The 7,215-nt window shown below is 38.4% G+C and overlaps 1 protein-coding gene across 1 annotated transcript in view; it reads right to left on the bottom strand.

Annotated features, from left to right (window-relative positions):
• Window positions 1-7,215, bottom strand: part of NAA16 (N(alpha)-acetyltransferase 16, NatA auxiliary subunit) — a 63,432-nt gene that overhangs the window by 3,367 nt on the left and 52,850 nt on the right. The window lies entirely within an intron of this gene.

The raw sequence follows: 7,215 nt of genomic DNA, 5'->3' as shown, positions 1-7,215 counted from the left end.
TAAAATAAAGTATCATGAGGACCCATTTTAAGTCTAATTAAGACCCATTTTAAGAGTAATTAATCAAAAGCTACAAAACAAGTCTTGACATATTGAGGCCCTTTATTTTTTTAATTAGAGTAATGCTAGCTACTACAACGAATTAACCACAGAATTCCAATGTCTTTAAACAACCAAAAGTTTATTTTTTAAATCATGTAACAGTTCATTGTTGGTGTTGCTGGCTGGCAGGTGGGCTGTCTTCTACATATTGATTCTGTGAGTCTTGGGTCCAGATTCCTGGTCCTTCCCAACTAGCTCTCAGTCAGAAAAAGGAGGTGACAAGGTAACTCACTTCTTAACCATGTTCACCTTCAATTTACACATCTATTCACAATCTGTTTGCAAGAATGAACAACACGCCTAGTATAAAAGAGGCTGGAAAACGTGGTTCCTGTCTGGGTAGCTGCTTCTCAGGAATAATTTATACTTTGGAAAGAGGAACACAAACTTTTGGTGGGTAGTTAATTGTCTCAGCCATAAATCTACATCTCGGAAAACTATTATAAAACATGATTCACTGAGATGTTGCATTAACTTAGTGTTCTATAGACCCAATTCTGAGGAAAATAATATAATTTTAAATGAAATTTAAAATACTTCTACAGTTGACCCTTGAAGAAGGGTACAGTCAAAACTCCACATATAACTTGTGACTCCATCAAAACTTTACTAATAGCCTTACCAAAAACATAAAGTCAATTAACACATTTTGTATGTTATATGTATTACATACAGTATTCTTACAATAAAGTAAGCTAGAGAAAACAAAATGTTACTAAGAAAATTAGAAAGAATATAAAATACATTCATTGTTCATCAAGTGGAAGTGGATCATCATAAAGGTTTTCATCCTCGTCATCTTAATGTTGAGTAGGCTGAGGAGGAGGAAGAGGAGGGGTTGGCCTTGCTCTCTCAGGGGTGGCAGAGGCAGAAGCAGAAGAGACAGGAGAGGCAGGCACACTCAGTGTAACTTTACAGAAATACATAATAATTTGATTGTTTTGCTTTTTCATTTCTCTAAAATTGCTTCTATATGGTAGCAATCTTTCTTCCACTGTTTAGTTTCAGTGCCCCTATCATGGAGAGGTCCATGTCATAAAAGTCAAAAATAGTCTTGAATGATTGGAACCTTCAGCCAGATTATCTAATGTCAATTTGTTGTCTGGCACTGCTGCTTCTACGTCCTCTTCCACATAGACTGGCACACGCTCAGAAGCACCCATCTCCACTGAGACGTCTTCTGTTACTTCCTCTGGTCTATCAGCTCTTTAATTTCTCCAAGATCCAAATCTTGAAACCCTGCACCGCCACACCGCCCTCCCCAACTTTTCTGCCATTATCCAGAATCTTTCATGATTTCCTTGATTTGTTCTGTTGTAAATCCTGTGAAGTCATGTACTACATCTGGACCCAGTTTTCTCCAGCAGGAATTTGTTGTTTCAAGCTGGATGATGGCTCTATCTTCAATGATGTAATCCTTCCAGACTTTCGTAATATTCTATCGGGATTCTCTTCCACAGTGTTGGCAATCCTTTCCATAGAGTACTGTGCATCCCTAATCTGCAGGCTGAATTAGAAACACTGTGTTTGGGGACAAGCCTTTGGTGTTGAACTCACAAGGTTCTGGGTCACTGTCCAATATCAAAAGAACTTTGAAAGGCAATTCCTTACTGGCAAAGTACTTCCTGATTTCAGGGACTAGGCACTGATGGAACCATTCCAGAAAAAAAGGTTCCTGTTGTCCAAGCCTTCATTTTGTACAACCAAGACTGGCAGCTTGTGTTTACCTTTTCCCTTCAAAGCTCAAGGATTGGCTGGGCACAGTAGCTCACTCTGGTGATCCCAACACTTCGGGAGGCCCAGGCGGGAGGATGGCCTGAGGCCAGGAATTTGGGGCCAACCCGGGCAACAAAGCTCAAGGGTTAGCAGCTTACTAGATGATGGTCTTCCTGATCATAAACCCGACTGCATTTGCATAAAACAGAGTTAGTCTATCACTTCCTGCCTTAAATCTTGGTGCTCACTGCTCTTCCTTACTAATAAATGTCCTCTGCATTTTTTTTTCCAGAATAGGGCACTTTGTCTACATTAAAAACCTGTTCAGCGCCAGGCATGGTAGCTCACACCTGTAAACCCAACACTTTGGAAAGCTGAGGTGGGAAGATTGTTTGGACCAGTTTGAACCAGGAGTTCAAGACCAGTCTGGGCAAAATAGTGAGACCCATCTCTACCATACAACGCCCTCCAGCCCCTAGAAAAACCAAACCAAAACAGTGGGACATGGTGGTGTGCATCTATAGTCCCAGCTACTTGGGAGGCTGAGGTGGGAGGATTACTTGAGTGAGGGGTTCAAGGCTGCAGTGAGCCATGATCACACCACTGTACTCCAGCCTGGGCAACAGAATAGAAACCCTGCCTCAAAAAACAAAACAACAACAACAAAAACCCTGTTAAGGCAGGTATCTTTTCTCCTCAGTGATTTTCTTAACAGTATCTGGGAACTCATCTTGTTGATCTACTGCCTCTTAGTCAACAGAAGTTGCTTCTCCTGTTATACCTTGACATTTTAAAAACCAAAACTCTTTTTTTTTTTTTTTTTTTTTTTTGAGATAGAGTCTTGCTCTGTTGCCTGGGCTAGAGTGCTGTGGCATTAGCCTAGCTCATAGCAACCTCAAACTCCTGGGCTCAAGCAATCCTCCTGCCTCAGCCTCTTGAGTAGCTGGAACTATAGGTGCTTGCAACCACACCCGGCTAATTTTTTATTTCTATTTTTAGTTGCCAGGCTAATTTTTTCCATGTTTAGTAGAGATGGGGGTCTCACTCTTGTGCAGGCTGGTCATGAACTCCTGACCTCAAGAGATCCTGCTGCCTTGGCCTCCCAGAGTGCTAGGATTATAGGTGTGAGCCACCGTACCCAGCCTTAAAAACCAAAACTCTTTCTCAAATTATCACGCAACCCTTTGCTGGCATTAAATTCTCTAGCTTTAGATCCATCACCTTCCTTTAGCTTTAAGTTATCTTTTAATGGCTTCATTTTTCTCTCAAATCATACTAACTTGTCTAAGCATGCCTTTCTTATAGCAATCCTGCACCCATATAAAAGCTTCATTTTTAACATGAGATAAAAAGGTATTCCATAAAACGTGTAAAATTTTGCACTGGCTGGTGTAGCTACAGCAACAGTTTCACAAATTTCCTTTTTTTCCCCAGTGGTCCTTATGCTGGATTCATTTATCTTGAAATGGCAGGCAATGGCAGCTGTAGGCTTCAATCTAAGGTACATATCAAGCAATTCAACATTTTCTTGTAATGCCATGGCTTTTCTCTGCTTCTTAGGAGCACTACCAGCATCCCTAATGGCACTTCATATGGGTCCCATGGTATTATTCAAGGTTTACAATATTGTATTAAACATGATGAAAAATATGTGAAAACCTCAAGAGATCACTTTATAATGAGATATGCAATTTATTGGAGAAATGAACTGCTCACACAGAGACGCTTAGCACCATACAGTGTTTTAAGGAGGTACCTGCAACACCGAAGGTATATTTTCGTAGTTATTACAATAGCACAATATGTATACAGTTAATTTTATGCAGTTATGACTTAATATTCATCTTTACATTTGTTTACATTTCTCTTAACTGTGAATGGTGTCCTGTACTGTCTGAAGTGTTTGAATATGTAAGTTTTAACAAATTTTAACTTTTTATAATAGCTTTATGTATATTTTATGGTAGTAAATGGTGAAATAGACTAGTATCCACATATACTTTATGTATTTATGACATACCTTTTTCTTAATTTTTTCAGAATTTCTATGCTATGTGGTTCATCTGCAAGTTTTTCAAATTGTCACAAATCTCCATAAAAAATTTCCAACATAATTATTTAAAATAATCTACATATAAGTGGGCTGGGCGCAGTGGCTCACGCCTGTAATCCTAGCTCTCTGGGAGGCCGAGGCGGGCAGATTGTTTGAGCTCAGGAGTTCGAAACCAGCCTGAGCAAGAGCGAGACCCCGTCTCTACTAAAATTAGAAAGAAATTAATCGGACAACTAAAAATATATAGAAAAAATTAGCCAGGCATGGTGGCGCATGCCTGTAGTCCCAGCTACTCAGGAGGCTGAGGCAGAAGGATCACTTGAGCCCAGGAGTCTGAGGTTGCTGTGAGCTAGGATGATGCCATGGCACTCTAGCCCAGGCAAAAAGAGTGAGATTCTGTCTCAAAAAAAAAAAAAAAAAAAAATCTACATATAAGTGGACCTGCACCATTCAAACCTGTGTTATTCAAGAGTCAACTGTACTAGATTTACAGTGAAGAAACCAGAAAGCTAAATATTTCCCTAAATCTGGTCCTAAAATAACTATTAACACTGTGAGAAAATCCTGGAGATGAGGTGCTATCTCTTTGTAGCTAAAACATATTGAGTAAGACATATAAAGTAAAATGACTCCATATTTAATAGGCAATTATATTGCTGGTGCAACAAACAGCTAAAAATTTAGTGGCTTAAAACAACATGAACTCTATCAACCTTACAATTCTGCAGGGTAAATGTCCAACACAGGTCTGTCTCATTGGGCTTAAATATCAAAGTGTCAGCAGGACTACATTCCCTTTTGGAGGTTCTAGGGGAGAATCCGTTCAATGCCCTTTTCAGCTTCTGAAGACTGCCCATATTCCTTGGCTTGTGGTCCCCTCCCTCATCTTCAAAGCCAGCAACAGCAGGTTGAATCCCCACATCACATCACTCTGACCTCTTCTGGTGACCCCTTCCATTTTTAAGGCCCCTTCTAATTACGCCCCCATGGGCAATCCAAGCTAATCTCCCTATCTTGAGGTCAGCTAATCACAACCTTAAATTCCATGTACTACCTTAATTCCCCTTTGCCATATAGGGTCACATAGTCACAGGTTCTGGGGATTAGAACACAGACACCTTTGGAAGGCCATTACTCTATCACAACTATAATTCTATGTATAATTTTCGTATTGTCATTCAAAGGTAATTGACAGCTATCATAATGAGCTTGAAATATTGCAAATAGCTTCTGATTTATAGATTTAAATAAATCATGTTAATGGCCAGAACAGAACCAAATAGCATAAATTTTACCAAATAGCAAAGACAGTAAATTCATCTCACCCTTTCTAATTTTTCAGGTATAAGTTCTTCCTTAAGACCACTGGTTTCTTCCTCTTCATCATCTCTTTTCTTCTTTTGATTTTTTTGTTGACGTTCCCTTTCCGCATGCTTTCTCTCTTCTTCTAATTTAGCCTTTTTCTGAGCTCTTCTCTGCTTGCTAAGCATTTTTTTCAATTCTTTGGCTGACAGGTTTTCTACAGATATCCAAATGAACAAAATCCTAAGTCAATGTTTGCATTTTCCCTCATATTCTTCTACAATACATGCTATTAGTACAGTTGTCTCTCAGTATCAGTGGGAGACTGGTGCCAGGACCCGCCAAGGATACCAAAATCTGTGGAGGCTCAAGCCTGTGATATAAAATGGCATAGTATTTGCATATAACCTGTGCACATCTTCCATCCTCCCGCAGTACGCTTCAAATTATCTCTAAATCAGCTTTAGATCTTTCACCTTCCTTTTGCTTTAAAGTTGTCGTATAATGACATCCTTTTTTGGTGAATCCTATTAAAGTCTATACGTATGCCTAATACAATGTAAATGCTATGTAAATAGTTGTTATACTATATTGTTTAGGAAAAAATGACAAGAAAAAAGTGTGTATGTTCAGTACAGATGCAATCATTTTAAAAAATATTTTTGACCTGTGGTTGCTTGAATCCACAGATGTAGAACCAACTGATACAGAGGGCCAACTGCATACCTTTTTTTTGGCTGGGAGAGGGGAGGCAACTACATACAAGTTTTTAGAAAGTGTATTCGCAGTGACTAGCACAAAACCTGGCACACAAAAGGCAACCAGTAAATGCTGCATTAACCAAAACTAACCTAGCCCAGTTCTGTCTCTTACATAATACATGACGTCAGGCAAATCACTTCAGCCCTCTCAGTGTCAAGTCCCTAACTGCGTAAAGTGGGGCTGATATCACCAACTCGCCTCCTCTTGGAATATTCCAAGGATAAGTGAGAAAATGCACATAAACACCTATGATAAACACTATACAAAAAATTAGAAATGTGCTTCCATGCTATTTCAAAAATATTCCTAGACGTTAACATTCTAGTGAATAAAAAGCTGTGCAGATATTTTCACTGTTCCCTAAGTGGCTCAAAGCTGTTTTTAATTACAATTTATAAAAAAAGAAGAAACTAAACCAGCCCATAGACATTTATTATTTTTCCTAAACTGGTCTTTCTGAAAATAACAGTAAGAAAAACTGCACGTCATTCCATTAGGGTAATTTAGAAGCATCAGCTACAGATCATCACCTTCCTTTTGTTAAGTCCTCCCCTCACCTCAGACACTTTTATTTTTTGGCATTATCAGTTATCTAATGTTTGTCTTCATATCGACCTGACAATATACTTTTCCATGTACTGTTTACACCAATGACATTCTGAAATTTAGTGTTCTTTTCAGATCTTTTTAAGAAAGTTCTTTTTTCAGTTACCTGAATTTATTTCTTGTTGTTTGCTTTCATTGGTTAAGGGATTATCAAACAATTTCAAATATATTTCAATCGCTGATCTAGCAGCCTTGAAATAAAAGGCATGTCTTCTGAGTATGTCTTCTAATCTCAGAAGGTCAACATAGGCACGAAGGGTCATCTTTCTCATGCAGTATGTATGGAAGTCAAATTGATCATCAGTTATCTCAAAAAAATGCTTAAAAACAAAACCACAAAATTATCTCTTACATATATGTCAATAATGTCAACCTTTTGAAAGAAAATCATAAGAAGCCCCCAAAACAATTTAACCAATTACAATTTCACACAGTTGCCCTCTCCCATGTCCTATAAAGGACGTCAAGTTCTTTGCATTCAAGTTCTAGAGTTTCTTTCCTACAAATCATCTCCATTCCCTATAAATGTTTTGTGATGACATTCAAATTCGATGTGGTAGTCAAAAGATCAGGTTTTTAAAACAAACATATTGATATTTTAGTTTTAATGAATTGTCTCTCCTCCATATTCCCTAAAAACTAGCACGGCAGAGTTTAACAGAGCTCTGAATAAA

The sequence above is a fragment of the Propithecus coquereli genome, unplaced genomic scaffold (genome assembly GCF_000956105.1).
Source record: "Propithecus coquereli isolate 6110/MARCELLA unplaced genomic scaffold, Pcoq_1.0 Scaffold11, whole genome shotgun sequence".
Taxonomy (NCBI): Eukaryota; Metazoa; Chordata; class Mammalia; order Primates; family Indriidae; genus Propithecus; species Propithecus coquereli.
The sequence above is the reverse complement of the archived record's forward strand: the minus strand, read 5'-3'. Positions and strand labels throughout refer to the sequence as shown.